Source organism: Bacillus rossius, chromosome 3 (genome assembly GCF_032445375.1).
Source record: "Bacillus rossius redtenbacheri isolate Brsri chromosome 3, Brsri_v3, whole genome shotgun sequence".
NCBI lineage: Eukaryota > Metazoa > Arthropoda > Insecta > Phasmatodea > Bacillidae > Bacillus > Bacillus rossius.
Window position 1 is genome coordinate 26,786,455 of NC_086332.1, and position 21,185 is coordinate 26,807,639.

The following is a 21,185-nucleotide window of genomic DNA, read 5'->3' on the forward strand; positions in this document are numbered from 1 at the left end:
GTTTTCTAATTCGTTGATTTTCTAAGACCATAAAAGTGTGAATACCGACCGTCATGGGTGTAAATCCCTGGAATCAAAGACCCCCTCTCTCAGGAGGCTCGCTGCTCCCTCCCCGACCCCCCCCCCCTCCCCCTCTTTCCCATCCTGGCAAATCTATAGATATTTCCCATGCAGCGACAGTATTATTACAGTTTGAGTCATTCTAGAAAAAAAAATGCTTCACACAAATTATTTCACAGGAGAAACTTTTTGTATCAGTAGGTACCTATTGATAACAAGGCGTTGGATTAAATAATGTGCTATACTCAAATAGCACCAACATTTTAAAAATTAAATGGACTAAAAAATTTGTTGTCAAAAAATATTGAGCCCAAGATGGCTTCTTTCAGCTGCATCACCTTAGAATCAAAAATCAGATGATTCTGTAGATGAAATCGAACAAAAATTTGTATTTCCAAAAATTTCCTTTACGAATGAAATACAAAGTTTCAGATACATTCTGAAAAATTTTTCATTGCATTATAAAGTTGTCTCTAAAACGTTTTTTTTCTCTAGGTCGTATATTTGGCAACACAACACACCGAAACAAGGACAGCACTAATGGTTGAAATGGTAATTCTCGTTGCAAATTATGGATGAGACACTGTACCTGTGCAGAGCTGTAGAACAACCGACACACGAAATTATGTGTTTAGTGTCTGTTTACGAAAAACGTTTAAGCATCCACTGAGATCAAAATGGTATTGTTTCCGTATATCGTTTTTCAAGTGTATTTTTAGAATTTTAAAATGACTAAAAACAGGTGTTTTCAGAATAATTTTCAGCCATAATAGCACCAAAGTCATATGCATTCATTTACATGCCTTAATATGTTAAAGTTACCGCTGAAATCCCATAGTTGCCCTACGCACGACGACACGAATGCGCGCCAGTTCAGAGGCTTGCGCTTAGAAGCGACACGGCCCCAAAAGTACCAGCGAGTGTCGCACTTAACGCTCCCTCCTCACAAACACGAAACACAGCTCGGTCGTCTACTGGCTGCGCGAGACCGCGGGAACTGCTCGGCGCTGCGTCCTGATTGGTCGCACCACGCAGTGCAAGGTGCAAGTCCCCCACGTGGTCCCTTGGCAACCATGCAGCCATCGTGGCGGGCTTTGGTGAAGAACAGGCCAGTTTTGGTTCCGGTTGCCAGGGTATGTTCATGCAAGTACGCTGAAGTCACGAGCTTGATGTTTCCTGCCAGTCACATGCATACTTAGCCTCGAGTTCCACTATCGCTGAGGTCTATGTGTGTAATAAATATTTTTTTTTGTGACCACTCTTGCTTATTTACTGTTTTTGTGAAGATATAAACGTTCCCTCATTTCTCGGCTAGGCTGAGTGGGAGGCGGCTAACAAACTAGCCATTTCTAGAATCTTCCACTAGGTAAGCACTAACCAAATACTCGATGGTTATGAGTCATATTTTGAGCGTTCGACTGTGTGAGACCCCTACGACCCTGCTGCGTTCTTTCTTTCGCAATTCAGGATGTTAAACTGTAAGTCGTTATTTGATTGATGGAGCTGGTTGGTTACCTCGAGAAATTTTCCTCGTTATAATTGGTTGGACACAAAATGAATTAGCTTTAAGCTGGATTCACAATGTCACGACAAAGAAGACAAGATAAATCCGATTAGGCGTCCTACAGCGTTCCAGTACGACAGAGGTAATAGTGTATGGTCACAATACCACGACAACTTGAACACGAACAACTCTAATCATGGCTGTCGGCAAGTCTTCCCAAGCCAAATTCATTCATAAAATGGAGCATAGTATGCGCTAAAAACCGAGCAAGACGTTTTATCTCCTATTGACAGTTGAAGTGCATAACAATATAACATTTAGTCGTGAGAATAAGTTTATTTTAGATACAAGGAAGCAAGCTGTAGTTAATTTGATAAAGGATGATAAAAATTTCCGCTGTTAAATATTCTAAAAAGTAAAAATAAATGTAATAAACAGTTGAAGGCATACTACGAATGTGAAAGTGCACTCAAACGTAAAACTAAATTTCGTTTTTCAGCATAAAGATTTACCAAGTATGAAATGTTTTTTAAACTACCTCTTGAAGTCACGTTTAACCAAATTAAATGAAATTAAAATAACAAACTTAAAAAAAATGTTGCTATTGCTAATTAGCGCCATGGCAGGCTCCTAAGAATTGAAGAGTTCCGTTACTTTGTCATGGATCCCATGATCAGAACCTAACCAAACTCTCATTAAAATACCCTTGAAGTACGTCTTTTCCAATAAAAAAAAAAATTATCGAAATCGGTTGGCGTGATATTGAGTTATTCGTCCTTTTGTCGCGCACACATTTAATGAAAATTTAAGAATTATATGGTTTTCTCATGGATGCCATTGTCAGAACTGGACCAAATTTAAATGGGACCACACGGGAAGCACCAGCTTTCAAATGAAAAAAGAATCATCAAAATCGGTTCACCCAGTCGAACGTACTGAGGTAAAAAACATAAAAAAAAAAACATACAGTCGAATTGATAACCTTCTCTTTTTTTTGAAGTCGGTTAAAAATCATCAAACATGGCTTGTTATGCACTAGTGTCAAGGAATGTGCAGTTAAATTCATTCCGCCCCCTGTCTCGGCGAAAGCTGGCAAGGGTAGGAGACGCTCAGCTCGCTGAGGCGCTATTTCCGTATCAATCCGCGGCGAGAGAGCTACAGATGACGAGACAGGACGTGAAGACGAGATAGAATCCGAGTGCGTGGAAGTCCCTGAATAAGCTTGGCGGCTTCCCAAGACAAACCATTCTTCAGATTCGTATCGCGAGTAACGGGATGTCCCTGATACTAAGCAGACCATTTTTATTGGACGTTTCTGTGTCATGTGGCAGAAAGTGTAACTGTAACTAGGAGCAGTAAAATCCAACCTAAATTGATTACGTGAGGCTTAGAACATGTTGATGTGAGAATGGGGGTGGGTAAAATGAGTTGGCAGCTGTTTACAAATAGCACATAAAAGCAAGTAGAGGCCGAAACGGTAGTTCAGCTGTCGGGTTTCCTCTTAGAATTCTGTACCTCAAATCCAATCTTGTATTTCAGATAATATAGTTTATAAGCTGGTTTTATATTGAATCATAATATTGTAATGTACTCGGCAATTCTTCTAAAGCATTTAGCGAGAGTTATAATATCCCATGTCCTAAGCTTTTAAATCCAGATTAACGTGTCCAGTTACAACTTTACCTGTATGTTCATGTGGCAGTTTGAAAATCTCCCCGAATTGGAATAAATAAATCATAAGTTCCTTCTTCATGGCCCTCGCGCATATTTAAATTATTTGAAATAACAGTATTATTAAAAAAACGTTTTTAAAATCTCCTGTGAAGTTCTCCAATTTTTAATCAGGCTTGTTTGGTTCTCAGGTACAGAATTGTGTTTATATGAAAGTAAGCAGGTTTGAACTGGGTGAACTTCAAAATTTATTTTTAGGGATGAAAACTGCCGTACCGAATTCTTAAAGAACCACATTGATACGCCATGAAATTTAGTTGTGATTCCTCAAAGTCTCACACTTGCTCACTGCACGGCGGAAAAACTGCGTTCCAGTTCCAATCTTTGCACCTGTGCGCGTCACACATCATTTCGTTTCACTTACACCAGTACACTATGTAGCTACAGCTGGGCGGCTCCTATAAAGCCTGTGTTAGCAAGACTTCAGAACTACACGTGAGCTTCCAGCTCTTCAGGCGTCGGTAACAACCACAAGACATTCAGAATACTGATGCGTTGGCACAATAACAGTACGCGGTAGGATACTTGAATCGGGTTTAATCCCGGATCGGCCATCCTTATTTCTGTTTTCAGTAGTTCTTTCTCCAGACAAATTCTGGGATTACTTCTTAAAATAACACATGTCCCATTCCTTCCCTAAAATTACTGTCCTGTTTCGTTTTGTGTGGCCGCTCAAAGAACAAACTTTCGTTGAGACATAAGTCTATACTTATATAAAACACTTTTTACAAATTTCAATATAATAAATATAAATTCTTAATAAACACAAATGAAGTATTATTACTGATATCAAATGTTTGCCGTACGAAAAATTTAGAACACTATTTCATAGACATAGCCTGGAGAACATATAAAATTTTACAAATAAAACGGTTTCACTGTGTGTTTACATTGTAGTCAAATGTTGGCAATTTGTCTCCCATGACAAAGTACACAGACACTATAATGGTAACGATACCATGATAATGGTACGCCTGAGTCCACGGGCGGCTCCAGGGCAGGGCACAGCGCCGATGTTTTTAATTTTGAATTATTTTTGTTTGCCTACTGTTATGTTAAAAAAAATATGTTCCTCAATGGGAACAAAGTTAAATTTTTAATTTTCTTGATACTTATTGTGCTGGTCAATACCTATTTCGAATAATGATTTCGTATTGGAAACAACTTTCAAAGATTTTGTTGCCACGTATAATGATGTGCTTATGCCGGAATTTTTTTTATCTTAGGCATTTATAAAACTGACCCGAGGATAATTTGTCAGGAAAGAATATCAAAATATCCTAAGGTAAATTAGCATAACCATCGTCGAAATTTCAGTTCCGGGTTGGGAAAGAGTAAATTTTTTCAAATTTTACCCCCCAGGGAAGGTCCTCCAAAAAAAAAAAAAAAGCAAATAGCCCAGGGCCCCTCAGAGTCTAGGAACGCCGGCGACCAAAGGAGCGGGCAGAATGTCTGTGTCTGTCTGTGGGGCGCGTGCATCGATCCCCCTCGGGCGCCGGGCTGGCGCCGAGCAAGTGAGCCGCTGACACCGCGCCTCTGGTGGCTGTGTCGTCCCGCGTACTCCATCTCCCCCCCCCCCCCCGGGTTCTCCTCATGCCTCTTGCTATCACCATGGAGAAACGAACTGTCACGAGCAGAGATTAGGAAAGGATACAGATGGAGCATTAGTCGTGAAACGTGAAGCCGTTTTTAAACCCCATTATTTTTTATGATTTTTACATACCAATATGGCCGACGTTTGTTTTTATTTGTATCGGCTGTTCTAGCTGTTCGGAAGAAAATTAGATTAAAATACTACTGGTTGGTGTGATTTTTTTATATATTAAAAGTTCAAAACGAATCTTCGTAATACAAAAATATGAGTTGTCATTTTTTCTCCAATTTAACCTCTAATACAGGTTCAGCTGATACATTTGTAAACAAACGGCCTCCATATTGGTACGTGTAGTAAGTACACTGAAATCCCACTCTCCTTTTTGCTTCCCCCCCCCCCCCCTCGTCAGGAATTGGACATTTTGCTCCAGCTGTTTATTTCCCCGATCTCTGGTCACGAGACAGCGTGCTGTGACGTAGTTGAAGTCACTTTTTTTTTTTACTTCACCATATTTTTAAGCCAAATAAATAGTGGAAAATGGTACTTGACCACATCTGACGATGGTTAGTAAGTTGTAATTACAACACGGCCACTTCCATAAAATGTCGTTATTGAAAACTGTCTCCACAGTACAAGCACTACACTTCAACCAGTGTATTGGGCTGGGGAAAAAAAAACTGTTTCACCCGGTTACCTTGTACCTTAACCATGCTGACTTGGCCACCCCTGGGTAAATACCTTGCGCGGTGCACAGAGCTTTAGGGGAAAGATCGAGGCTGTTTGCGAACACCTCGTTGGGGTGAATTTCAAAGGATGTCAGCTATTTGTGCTGATTCTCCGAATAGTTGTAGCAAGCATGGGCGTAGATCCCGGCGGATCTAAGCAGCCCCATTGAGGGAGCCCGCTTACGCTCGCAAGAAGAATGTGAATCTATACTAGCATTAAAACATCCACAGTTTCTATACGTGGTCCGTATTCAGAGGTCACCATAAATATTATTACTACCAAATATAGTAATGTTACGATGAGGCCAGAGATGGCTGGAGCAGGGCACTGGAGACAGTAAGACTGTGAGACAGGAATTTTAAACGTAAACGTCAAAACTATGGTTTATGGAATAATTTATGTATGTTTTAAAGTTTAATGCTCATTGATGCATAAAGGCCAAAATATGGGCAATATACCACATACAAGTATCATATCCAGAGAGACTTGTGTCACTCGAACCGCAACCCTCCCCCCTTCCCCCCAGGGGTGAAATTCCATGAGTGCCCCTTACGAATCCTACTGATTTACACCCTTGATTGCAGGGATGATGTAGCCTTTCGTGAAAGGAGTCACTCCCTTCCGTACATGCAACCATGTGACCAGTTAGATTAGGGGTTTGTGGCGCTATCTTCAAGAAAACATGTGAATATGATCTGAAAAAAGTCTGCAAGTTAAACCATGTTAGACGTACAACTAAAACAATGATCTGGAACCGGACAGACACACTTAACACTCGAAGCTGCTAGAACACTGGCGTCGCAGTTGTGCCAATCCACGCGACGGTGCTCTCGGAAGGCGCAGAATGTGTCAGACGAGAGACTCTGCGGGACAGAGCAGTGGTTTTCAGAAACCAGCCGCTAAGGGAATCCACGTACTTGTATTGAAGGGAGAAGGGGAGAGAGGGGCATTACCTGGTAACAGTGGGGTTTCTTCAGAGATAAGAGCGGCCAGTGCCCCGCTCCAGCCATCTCTGGCCTCATCGTAACATTACTATATTATGTAGTAGTAATATTTATGGTGACCTCTGAATACGGACCACGTATTAGAAACTCTGGATGTTTTAATGCTAGTATAGATTCACATTTATCTTTGAGTCTTTAACTTTTCTTATAAAATCCATTTTTTTAAAGTAAGGATATCGCTGCTTTAAGTCCCTTTGAGACGATACGATGACAAACGCGACTAGGCTTTTTCTGTGCCTTGCGCAAAAATAAAACAAGACTGTATCGACCTTTAGTCATCTTTCTTCTGACCCTGGAACATTCAAAGTAGCTGGAATTAGGTACACCCTTAATACAACAAAATGAGTATCTCCTTTTTTTATAGCAGTTTATGTACTGTCACCTGCACAGTACCTCAGCAGAAGTAGAAGGACCAATATACTGCTTGAAAAAAAAATCCTTTAGAGTAAGTAAACATTTCAGTACCGCCAAAATGCACATTCGATTATCAGTTGTTTTAAATATAAATTTAAAAAAAGGGATTCTTCCAACTAAGAACTATGCTGTTTTCCAAGAGTAAACATGTACTATTTTTTTTAAAAAAATAATAAGAATCGTTTAAAAAAATCCCTTTCGGCACAGCCTACAGGCGTAGGTAGATTTCGAAGAACCTATTAATTCTGAAAATATTTTGGAAACTTCTATAAACTTCTGGGACATTTTAAGAACTTAATGTACAAAACATATTTATGTTCCCCATTATAACAAAATTATCGATTAGATATTTACCCATTTTCCATGCAGCGAAAATAATACGAATAATTTAACTCAATGTATCCAGCATTGAATAGTTAACAACGCAGCATTGAATAGCTTAGAATTAATTTCATAAGTATTATATGCCAACTAAGGTAATAATTTAATTTTTTTTACCTTCAAACACTATTTCTCATCTCTTAAACTAATACGTGGTCAGATAAGTATTTTTTGACAAAGGTTTAAGGTCATATTAAGATGGTTATTAATAAATTACGACGAATTTGATACTAAAAAGTTTTAATTTTATTAAATTTCAACCACTGTTTTTTGTTTCACCAAAAATTGTTTCATCCAAAGGTTTTAGATAAAAATTCTGGTGTTTAACAATAAATCATAGTGAATTAAATAGTATTATCTATTAAAAAAGTAATGACATTTTGTCTTTCTTCCCTTGTTATTTCCACCCCTTGCAGTAATGGCATGTATTATCAAAGATTGTTTCAGAAAACGGTTTAGGTAAAAAAAATTTGCTATAAAAGGAGTTATGATTTTTTTTTTGCTCTCGAACTCTTGTTTTTTCAAACCCTTCCGTTTATGGTTGGTTGTATCAAAAACTTATTCAGACAAAATATTTTGATATTACTTCTAAGAGTTATAATACGTTCAAACGGATGTGATATTTTCCATATTATGGGAGTTACAGCTATTTTTTCTGTTTTTCAAAACACCTTCCGCCATTCCTATCCCTTTGGTTGGATATTGCCTAATAAAGAAATCAACTGAGATTTTCCACTACTAGATTTAATAAATCGGTTTGGAAGTGATTTGTGAAAAATTGCGACAGTTATCGTGTTCACAATATTTTAAGTTGACGATGGTTTGAGGGTCTATGGACTATGAAAAGCTATATACAAATTTTCTGAAAATCGCACCATGGTACGGTTACAATATATAGTATTTCTTTGAAATCCTAAAATTGTGCGTTAGAAGTTAAAATAATTTGGCGTGAAAAACTAACTAATTTTGCATTTAATAATTAAAAGTAATTTAATAATAAAAGGACTAGTGTGATATTATAATTACTTTTGGTAAATTATTAATTCAATCAAATTAACAATTAAAATAACTTTTTAGTTTTACATATAATAAAAGCACGTGTATAAAATTAATTATTTAGTTTAGTTAAATATTAGATATAATAATTTTAATTAATAATGAACATCATTAAATATACTGAATTTTTATTCAAATTTATTATTTTTAATTATTTATTAAGTATCTAATAATTTGATAATTAATAATGGAAATAAATTATTTATACCGAAACATAACTTCACTTATATGAACACATTTAAAAAGTTTAAAAACACCTTTATATGACTAATATTCACGCTGAATAAAATATTTTTGATATGGACCAGAATTTAATACCACTTATTAAAGTATAATATTTAAAAGCACATATGGCCTATAATGTTTCTTTGTATGTAGCCCTTTTTTTATCCTGTAAATATTTCGTTGCATGCTACTCGCGTATTGTAAAAATTACTTGTTTCATAACGCACTTAAAGAAGGATTGCTTCAAAAACAAAATCATTTAAGTATGGTTAGAACTAAAGTAGTTTTAAAATAAGTGTGAAACGCCTGGCGATCCAGGAACGTACTTAGTTGGAGCAGTGAAGTACTGCCGGCATAATGCAGGCCGTGCGTCTTACGTCAGGATCGCCGCGGGCAAGTTCACAAAACACATTCCCCGGGTGTGCGGCGTGAAAGAGTGGCGTGTGCCACCGATGCGACGGCGATAACCACTCGACTTCCCGGCCCACGTGTTCACTATACTCGAGCACGTGATGCTCGAACCACGCGATGCGACAGCGAGATATCGCGTCACTGTGAACACGCGGTTTCTACCCGCACGACAAACAAAAAATAAATCATAGTATAATAAATTATTCTCGTCATATGATACGCACCAACCACACGAAAGGCATCAATGTCAACAGATTTTTTAAAATCGTAATTTATTGAGATAAATATGTTTAATCCCTTTTTATAATTAATTCTGAAATATTTCAAAAACAATTCCTTAAAAAAAAAATTGGTTTTCTGTGAAGTCGGTTTACGGACGATAGTTTAACGTGACAACGTCATAACAAAACATTGATGAAATGATTGCATAGTTTTATGAATAAAATTGAATCATTTTTATTGAATTATCACTATTTTGTATAGATACAAAGAAGGAGTGATATGAGATCTACAATTTAATTGATAAATTTACTTTTATTTGCAATAATTAATTCAAATATGTTTATTAATTTAACGAACAGATTATTTTAACTATAACTTTTATACATGTTTGCTATTTAACTTCTTCCAATCTGTGTTATTCTGTTAAGGATAGGACGATGATAGGAAAAGTAGGAAACGAATGGGAGTGTTTCAAGTTTAATGTGCCTCGAAAAAGTCAAATCGATGGTTGTTCCAATCGAGTGGAAGAGAGATAGATGCGACGCAAGCGTACAATGAGCGTAACGGGACACCGCGTAACGGGACAATGTGCGTACCGGGACACTTTTTCGTGCGTGCAGCCGCCGTTCATCGATTTATTAGACGTTGTCACGTCAAAAAATACTCTATTAATAATAGGTAGTTTTATATATTCTTATTTAATAATCAACAATTCTGAGGCTCATTTCGGTAACTTCACGCCCGCGACGCGATGGAATTAGAAAGTTTTCTTATCGGGAAGTCTGTAACGCACGCTCACATCACAGACATGTAGGACAAAATTGGATTATTAATTTTTTTATTTTTTTGTTTTGCGTCGCTTGCATTGTGATCCCAACACGAGCCACGGAAAAGTCTCCTTTACCAAGCGACGTGGACACAGGTCTATCCAGAGAGCGGCTGTTGGAAGAAAAGCACGGAGAAAAATATCGAACGCGAAAATTAACGGCCAGCAAGTCATTCTATTGTCCGTGCAAGCATTCCGTACAGAAAACTTGAGGTGGCGTAAAAAAAAAGTATTTATTCATTCACTGCACATACACTCGTAAAAATGGCTGACATATTCTATAATAACTCACAAAGGTACTGGTGGGACTACCCGCTGGTGTGTACATAACCAGGCCGCGAGCCTGCGTTCACAGGGTGAAAGGAATTCACTCATGGGCGTACAACCCGCTTCCACGTGGGCTTATGCTTAATCAGGCAACATCCTCGCAAGGCAGGCTGCAACTATACCGTTATCATAGCCATTGCGTATCCGGGAAAAGTTCCAGACCGCGGATTGCATTCCGCTATAGAGTTTTCTACGCTTACATTGCAGTACAGAACAAATGGCACCCACTGTTTCCGGATTGTTACTACCAACCTTGTTAATATTTTAAATTATTGTTTATGTGCAAACAACTTAGCTCTTGGTATACGGAATTTGGTAGGAGTAACGTCGTGAAAATGTAACGTAATTCGATGAACGGAAATGTGTTACAAAGATGGCGGACCAACGTGTAGCAACATAAACCCGCGTGTAGTCACTATAGTTAACATTAGTGCCAAATGTAACTTTATGATTGTGAAACTACCCTGGAATATATTTGAGGAACTAAAATATTTTTAAAATACATATTTTTCTTCTAAATTCTCAAGATAGTAGGAAAGCGGTAGAGTGCGCGTGTGTGGTAACTTTAAAAGGCATGGTTCAAATCTCATTTATGAAAAAAAAATTTATTCAATGTATATAATTTATAATTTATTTTTAATGATATAACAAAATAATAATGTCGAACCAGCTCAATAAATTAAGTTCTTTTGTACGAATTATTTGCAGATTGGTTTGTTATTTAAGCAAATAAATATATTTACTTAACATTATAATATTTCAATGTTAAAATTTTAGTAATATTAGTATGTAAATTTTCCTCCGGGGACTAGGTTCTGGGTGTGGTGTGTGTGTCGAGGACCACCATCTTGGATTATGACGTCACGGCAGCCATCTTGGTTGACCTTGAACTTTAAAATTTGCCAAAAATGATTTAAAAATTCTCCAAAATGACCAGTGTTTAGATACAAAATTCCGCAAAAAAATCCTAATATTTTATTTTGGAGGGGAAAATCCCGTAAACAGTTCAAAAATGGTAAGTATAGTTGTCACGTAGTTGTATCTCTCCCGGAACAGAACCGCTAATTTTCGTCTTCTTGAAGTATTTTCTATAAGCCTACCGTAGATTTATTAATACATTCAGTGGTTTTCCTTTTCGCAGAAACTTCTACGAATCGGTCTGAAATATTCTATATGAACGATGAGACTTCCATTTGACGAATACTCAAACTTATGTCTGTAGAATAAAATATTTTTATCGATGATAATCGTTGAGTAGGTAATATCAGCTCTCCTACGTAAATTTTTAATAAATATATTTTAAAATAGTGGAATAACTTTCAGATTCTATGAATCTTCTATTTAGAATGTTTCTCAATCGTATCTTTTCCGCTGTTGATTTCCATTGACGGCCGAAACATAACAGGATCGTCTAATGCCTTATATTAACTGTTTTGACCAATATAGTAACTATTTAAAAATTTGCATCGATTCCTTAATATTTTATTTAGCAAAGTTACATTAGTAGATTGAAGTTGTAGTAAATGACAAAAAAAAACTAATTCAAAACTAAACGCCAGTGACTTCACAGGATAAACTGCAGGTGATATTTTCAGGCAAACTTTAACTGTGAAAATCAAACAACAGAGAATTGGCCTGATTGCGTCTCGATGTTGGATTTTGAAGAATGTTCCCTGATACGGTGGCAGCCCTGTGCCTCGCCAGTAACGAACGAGCGTGCGCTAGGGAAGCCTACAACTCACGTAGTTTCGGTTCCCTACCACGTTCGTGCAACTTCGGATTTCTCTCAAAAATTGAAATTAAAAAAATCGAAGGGTTGCGTTAGGTTAGGTCAGTCACAACATGCGTGTTTTCATTGGAAACTTCTGATTTAGCGGCTGAAGTGGCGTTAATACCAAAACACAAAACTTCGGAAATCTTCGGAAATTCTTGCAGAGAACCGAAACTACGTGAGTTGTAGGCTTCCCCGTGCGCTACTCCAGGCTCACCAGGGCGTGACCAGCGACCCAGGGTCGCACTCCTGACTGCAGTGTCAGGAAACCCTGCCATTTCGCGCCATGTTTCACCTCCAGGCTGGGCTTTCGAAATCCCGCACGTTTCTTCTGCCCACGCAATGGATCAACTTTAATTACGCCCAGCGCCTTTGGTTGATACAGAAAATGAATGAACTAGAGCTTTGGAAGTGACGCTTTAGAAGTTTATAAGAACAAAAAAGGGAGAGAGACAGGAACCGAAATATGCCATATTTGTTTCAACATTGTTATTCCAGAACAATTCTCTTAGTATTGAACTTCCCAGTCGTTAAGGCAGAGATAACTCATGAAGAGATTTTCAAAGACCATAATATGGTGTCTGTTTCAACTATAGTCATTCCAAAAAAAAATCAATGCTTTCACATTCATACATACACACATACACATACATGTAACTTAGGATATTTAAATAAATTATTCACAATATTTAAACGAAAATATTCGATAGGAAATATTTCAAACCTAGCTTCCGTATTTTTGTAGCGGTGGTTGACAGAAAAGAATACCACATAATAGAAGGGCTTCTTTTTAAGAGATCCATGGTTAAAACAACTAACTGTCGGTGGTAATCTGTATGAACGTGGACCATCTATATAAGTATGTAAGTTTTTTGTCCACATATGAAGATTTTTCGTATTGAAGTGGTTTGGTCAAAATCATTCAACATAACGTGATTTACTGCGGACAAGTGTTAAGTGGAGATCAACCTACTTTCTGTTAAGACTTAAAAAACTCTTAGCATCCGATTCGTTTTGAGTGTCGACAATTAGTGTTACTTTCTTCCTCGTCTATAGTTCCATTGTGGTAATACCTCCTTGGTTCGGTGGCTATTACGACTTCGAGCTCCCACCCCCACCCCCACCCTTCTCCACGCAACATTCTATTTGAATTACGGGCTTCGTGCGCACGCGCAGGCAGTTAGAAGCTGCTTGGTAACAGCGAACAGTCTTACACTGAACGTGTGCTCAAGGTTCATGCGAATGTTTGCGGCCTTATCTTGAGATATCGGCTTCGCCCAGAGGCTGAGCATGTGTACACTAAATCTCGTTGGAAAGTACACACGAGCGAAAAGATTCAACGTCCAAATAACTTTTCCATCGGGTGCACGGCTAGTATTTGATGTTTTACACGACAGCCACGTCGACATTATCTACAAGTCTTTATTCATACTATTATACACACTTCAGAAACGTGCTCGACGCGAATATTTCTTATCGGAAATAGCGCCCGCGACATTTTTCACACTGACGTCAAAGATGTGTCGGCCGTGATTGGAGATACAATTATTCTATTCACGTCGCTAAATTCACGTCCGTCGAAATTGTGCGTTTCCGTATCTGATGATGAAAAAACTGTTAAAATAGAAAAAAAGGGAAACTCAGACTTATGTGCAATATTTTTTTTACTAAACATTTTCCCTTTGATTTGGCTGTATTATTATAGTGGTAGAGCGACGATCTGCAGTCTTATTAACACTGACACGATGTCATTAACACACATGTACTGCAGTCTGTTTTGTCATTTACACGGGCTTTCTTTAGTTAACCAAGACTGACAAATAGAATGTGCTCAGAACAAGGCAGGTTAACGTGTTAAAAATGTAACACAACAAAATAATATATAGGAAGGTTTTTAAAGGTCTTTAACGTATTTGTATATAAATCTCTCTCTGATAATTTTCTGAAATGGTAAGCAGTTGCATGATTATATAATTAAGAATGACTTTGTTAAAACATTTTAAATGCATATAAAAATTATTTACATCAAATCTAATGATATGCACGATAAATATCAGCAATTTTCCGTATGAAGGTCGATCGCTGTCCAACTATACAACTTCCACATAACGCGACATACCAAAAATACTTTCCAAGTGAATAAGATTGTAATTCGAGTATTCGTGGGGATTAGAATACACGCCTTTGACTGCACGCAAATTGATCAAAGTAAACACGTTCAGTTTAACGGTAATGTGTTTGAGAATTTCCGTAGACCTATTAAAGTGAAATCTTTAAATGAAATAATTGATTGTAATAGTTTAATGTGAGTTAAATTATTATTTACTCGCTACGATCTTGAGGACAGAACAATTTTCATGCATATTTATTAATATGGAAATATGGGATAGTTAGTTAATACTTACGTTAAAGTAAAATACTTTTACAACGCTCACCTTGCTTACAAATGTTATGTATTTTTTGCTTACGCCATCTGTAATCCCATTCAGATGAATAAACAGAACTTATCAAACAAAACAACGTTCACCTCCGCATTGGTTTGATGCGTAAACATACAGTATTAGCTTTCGGTATGCGGCATCTGGTAGGAGTAATTTCGTGAATGGAACTAATTCTTAAAATATCGAAAAGACGGCGGATCCATTAAAATTTGATGTTTATAGTCATAGAAAGAATAATGTTGAACTGGAAATGTAGATATAGCGCAGCTTTCATCACACAATAGAAACACAATAAATTATTAGCCTGCATGTGTTCGACGTCTATTAAAGGTTTGTTTGTTGTAATTATTTACAGACTTATTTATGTTGTTTAAGCAAAAAAAATCATACATATACTTAGTGTTTTAATAGGTGTTTCAAAATTTTTCAGATTATTTTTGTGTCTATTGGATTCCAACTTTTAGTTCGAAAAATACTGAAAAGATATAGCCGCGTTCGTAAAGCTTTAGAGAACATAATGTTATATATCTTTGACGCCATGTTGTTCCAACACAATTTTCCTAGGTAGTAAACTAAAGGTATTCTTTAAGTTGCGATTTATATCTTTTTATGACTATTCAAATTACCAAATATATTACAAAATAGTTTCATTACCATAACGTTTACTTTGACACAACTATATTATCTTGGCTGTAGCAGTTTCTGCACGCATGCGCAGTGGACTTTCAACCTGTAAAATTTCCGTTTTGTAATGCGCGCTTATTTCATTGCATTTCTAGTGCATACTAAAATTTCACCCTCAACGCACCTTAAGAAGTATCATCTCAAAAACGCATGTGATGATAATTGCCGTCTAGGGGTAAATGTCACAGATTCAGCGTTTAGGCATTTACATGCAACGCGTTCGATACTCCTGTTGTTCAGCTAGCCCAGAGAAATCGATGGTACCATCTTGTTAAACAAAATTAAGTTAGGTTTTAAAAAGAGGGAAAAAATATTTACCTTTTTCCCTGTATTGAATACTGTTCGTATATTTATCACGCTCGGCATTATTTTAAACAATTCTACGTTAAATTTTGTGTCCGAGTTTCGTATTACAAGTGTATTCGCAACATGAGAACAAGTGAATTTGCTCGTTACAGAGGAGGTTAGATTTTTACATATCACTGGCGTGTACTGAAAGACACGCGCAATTATTATTATTTCTTTAAATTATTATAAAACCTCTTTTATTGACTTCACATTTACTGACAGGAACATAGTCTCCTCCAATAATAATATGTTCGCTTGACATTTATCTTCGATTATAATCGTCGTAAGTGGCTACGTGTTCCGTGTCTAGCACAAGTTCCTCAAGTGTGAGATTCATCAATGGCTCTTCAAGCTATTATTTTCTTCTTGTGTATATATATGTAGGCTATATACTCATATATACACACATACACACAACTCCACGTGTGGCTCTCTCACTGCCTGATCTATACTAATTCTAACCCGCTTCGAGATGAGCTAAAAATTTTAAATTTATAAATTATAAACTTGGCCCGTAGCTGAAGAAAATATCTAAAAAAATTAAATATTTCAATTTTCAACCTCCGAAAGATATTCAAAATTATGACGCACCTTTAAAGCAATTCTTAGGATGTGAACTGTGCCCAAAACGGTATAACCTGTCAAAAACATTGATTCCACCATCGTATCGGATTAGACTAGGTCAATGTTCTGTTCCGTTCATTTGTCGTACTTCCAATGGTTTTACCTTTGATTGAGTTACAACCTAAATTTAGTTTATATTTTTTCACATATTCATTTATGATTTTCTGTACTTATTTGAATCTGTAACCATAACAATTGGGACATTCGTGGCTGTTGTGAATGCCAACTTGCTTGCGAAATGTCACGACTCTAGTTGTCTGTTAAAAGTAATATAGATGTGTGTGTGTTTATTCACGAAATAGGCCTACAAATCCTTGTAACAACCACCCATGTGGAAATGGGGGAAAAAGTTTTTTTTCGAAGGACTTCCTCTCCCGAGGTGAATTTAAAGGACGACGTATGGAAATTCAGGAGAGAATCCGTTCGAGGGTGTCCTTGGTCCAAAGCTCCCAACGGAGAGCGAAGGTCCCAACTGGAGCAAGTTTGGTATCTTCCTCGGGAGCCGAGCCCCATAGAGTTAACACAGTGCACGTGACACTGGCAGTGGAGAGCAGTTCGCGCGGAACATCCCGCCAGTCACTGCGCCAACCGACGCGCTAATGTACATAGTTCCTTAATGGTTTATCATGGTTACACTTGTTGACGTTTTTATTTCCACGATATGAAAAAAATAGTCCATATTTTCTTCATTATTACCTTACAAAGTTAAATTTTGAACATTTTTGTGCAGTATGGATAAGGAGAATCAAGTGGAATTAAAAAAAAAATTTTGAAAGGCAATGGTGGTTTGTGGCTACTGAGTGGTGCGTTTCAAATTTCTTTCACAACAAATTATTTAATTGCAATTGAAACTTTAAAAAAAATTAAAATGTTGAGGATTTCAAAAGGCTAGATGAAATGAAATAATCTATTTTCTGAAAGAAACTTAATCACATAAACATTAACAATTTTACTTTAAACGTTCCCGTTATGTATTACACTTTGTTCCCCTTATCCATAAAGCACAAAAACAAACGTTAAAAATAAATGCAACCCTGCCATCTAATTATGCAAAAAAAAAGTATTTTCATTAGGTGTGAGTTTAGCCACTCAAAAGGTCTGCAGGTGTCACCGTGCGGAACGTGAGTACCTATATGATGATGACCCGGGACAGGTCAAGAGAGCCAAGGCGCGCGTGTACCACGAGCTCGAGGTACCTATAACTGGCGCGTGAAGTCACTGCCAGGTTGCATCACTGTCGGGCTTGGAGCGGAGGTGCGCTCCCGCCGTCGCGTCGCTGCCCGTCTCCAGCGTCTGTGAACCGCGCTGCAGCCAGATCACTGGCCGTCCACACGAAGCGAAAACAGGTTCAACTGGGGATCGAACCCGGATTGTCCTCATCATTACTTCGACCGTGTAGGCAGACTCCGAGATGGGCAACGGACTCCTAGAGCAGGTCGCCAGAAAGTCAACACGACAGGCAAGTGAACTAAAACTCTCGTATTGATATCACGAATGATCTCTGTTCCAATCAAGTATTCAAGCATTCAAAAATCGTCTACGCTCTATAGTAAAAAAAAAATCACTGTCATGTATTTCTAACTTATGTGCTGCGGATTGTGGGTTCATTGTACAACCCAAAAACCCAATTCATTCATCATTTTATGAGAAGCAAATTTTTAGGAGCACTCGTAATGTTGTGGGTTCAGCTAACTCAAGATTCTGCACGAAATAATGCGATTAAAGCATCGCCAGTAAATATGAGTATCCAATAAATGTATTTATTGACAGGATATTAATTTTATTACAAGAATATTTTACTTTCAAGCTAACGGCTTAGAACGAGTAAGGAGCTCGCTTACCTTTTGCTTTAAAGGCAGCACTATGGAAATAGTGCCCTAATTTAAAAATCATTTAAGATTTTGGTGTTATGTCGGGAGTCGAAAAGCATTTAATGAACCATTTTCGCACTACTCTTCCCGCGTTAAAATGTACTACGGAGTGGTATATTGAATTATTTTCAATAAGAAGATTCTAGAAATTTCTTGGCTGTAGGCCTGAAATGTGAACAGTCCCCAGTTCTGTAAATTTGTTGCTGGAATGTTGCTAAAAGTGCAATATTTGCTCGCATTACGATATAATAAGACTGGACGCCAGTTCCTGTCGTGGCGCATAGGGGCGACCGTGCACTTGCTGCACGGGTGTATATCGCACTTATCGCTCTCCTGCTGCTGGATCTCAAAAGCGCTAGCTGCAGTTCGGCGGGCCGTTTGCTTCTACTAATCCGTCTGGGAGTAGATTATAGCCACCAAGTGGGTTGGCAAACCTGATTACTAGAGACCTGCAAAATTCGCGGTTTCGATGGCCTTCAGGATAGACGGCACATTCTCCTGTACTCTGGGCAAATAACGCAAGTTCATTGGTTGTTGACTTGTAAGTCGTCTCAGCTGGTTTGTCTGTGATTCGATCCTTCTTTGGTTGAGGGTTTATAATTGGTTGAGATTCACCAAGATGAACAGTAAGCCAATAGCAAAATTATCTAAGAGGTATATGTGTTTGAATTCTAGCCTATCACCGAATGAATCAGCGAATTTTGCAGGTCTCTACTGATTACGCCCGGACGCCTCGACCATGGAGTAAGGAATTATTGTCAGGAGATGGCATGCTGTAACGTAGTTGAAGTCACTTTATGGCATCTTCAACACGAACGACCGAATCGGCCAGCAACTGGAGACGAACCCCTGAGACTAGATTGCAGCGTGGAAGTAAATGGGCGCTTTCTCTCTCTTTCTAGCACACGCCGATTGCCGTAAGCACTTGCCCTTGTTTCTGCGCGCGCTCTTGCCAAATATAGGTAATAAGTATTTGAAGTTAAAGGTATTGGATATTGTTTATCTATTTATCAAATGAATATTACAATTTATGTATCAATGAATGTGTGTGAATTGTTTCTTGTTTTAAGTTAAAAGGAGGCTTTTTTCAGATTATGAGAGTGATAGTAGGTGCAGGCATAAAAAATGATTAATTACTAAAATGGATTCTAAAATTGCTTCGTTTGAACTCAGAATTCCAAAGGAGTAAATCCCCCTGAACTTCTTCGTAATGTGTTAGAGATCTGACAACAGCGCGCGCCATAAACCGTGAACTGCAATCTAATATAGTCACGGAGACTTCAGACATTGCTTCAGACCAGCCTCTCACGTTTTCCATACACACGCTCACTGTTGTAGTACGATTTCTGAAGATGTATTGTGTGAGTGTGGACGATCGCTAACAAATTACGCAAGCAATGTGACAGGTTTCAGAGTGTCCGTACATTCCTTTCATGAGCTGTTCGAAATACTATTGTATTCGTTACAGAAGCAAGATACAAACATACGCAAGCACATAGCTACCTGGCAAGCAAATATTAGAAGCATCATTAAGGAAGGATCTAAATTTAATTTTAATACGATTGAAATGAATATTTTTACCCGGGTGCAATTTTTCCAATAATCTTCATCTTCAATATAAGTAAAATACACTTGATGTGTCTCATCGTTTGTCTGTCATAAACGTAAATTAATTAAATATGACATTTTCAAGGTTCGGTATGCTAAGTGTGATACATGTACATGTTAATTTACTTTGAAATTAATATTTGCTGATCTGATGTGTTTTTCACGGATACTAATTATTTAATGAATACTGTGAATTTGTTTTACATACAGCTGCTTGAACTTACAAGCATGTTAAATGAAATCAGACTTATCAATCTGATTATGTTTCTTTTCTGTAAACGTTTCGTATTCTGAATAAATTTCTCCACAAATTACTACCCACAAATATTTTTTTGCTTGTTCGAATAATCGTCGCTAGCTAAATTCGCGAATCATGTGGATGAATATTTCTGATTCGATAATCGACAGGACGTCGTGGCGTCTGTCTCCAGTGTGAATGCGTATACTTGCGGTCGCCAGCTGGAGGGAAGGGCGACTAACCTTCGGGCACTGAGCAATTTTTTGGCGATTGTCGCCCGTCCGAACACTCCCATTGCTGCCGATGTATCCCAGTTCGTTGGGCGACTCGGTCGCTCGTGTGTAAGGAGCCTAGCCATCGCCATATTGCCCCGCCCACAACATTGCGGGAACACGTTCGATGATTTTTATTAAACACAGGTACTTCAATCAAATACAGCCATTAAAAAATGTTTCCAAAATTCTAATGCTACAGTTCAACCAAAGTTTTTGACGTCCAACCCACATGGCGCAGGCCACGAGCGGATAAAAAAAAATTCACCAGGTTACCATGTAATTACGCAGACGCGGCCACCCAACCCACTCGGAGCCTTCAAATCGAACGAACGACGGAAGTATCACGCTTCCAAAAAATATGGAGTAAATTAGACTAGGCCTTTTTTGACCTGAAAACACGACGCAGCCAATCAACGGGTGGTTACGCTTTACTCCCGCAGCGCGGTTTGGGACGTAAACATTTTCTTTTATTGCCTGTGACAACGAGCAGTCATGCTCCATTTCCTGTGTGACAAAACGGCACATTACGTTTCTTTCTTTCTCCTTTTGTGAAGCTCGCCGGGAAAAAAATATAGTCTGAGTCATGTAACTTGTTTAAAAACAGTTCTCAAAGGTAATAAAAATAGTATATGTATCATTCTGCCACTGTTGTTCCTAAAACGGTGTTTGTAAACATCTTCAATGTTCGTAAACAAGCAACATGTGTGATGCTTTGCAACTGACAGTACTTTAGAGACAAGTTAAATTACATGGGAGAGACAGAGATTAAGAAAGGATCCAGATTGATAATAAGGTCTGTTTCTGGGAGAGGGAGGTTATGGCTAAAGGTGATGGTGAAATCACG

The 21,185-nt window shown here is 37.9% G+C and overlaps 1 protein-coding gene across 2 annotated transcripts in view; it reads left to right on the forward strand.

Annotated features, from left to right (window-relative positions):
* LOC134530416 (uncharacterized) overlaps positions 1-21,185 on the forward strand; it is a 211,555-nt gene that overhangs the window by 18,166 nt on the left and 172,204 nt on the right. The gene's annotated exons all lie outside the window — the stretch shown is intronic.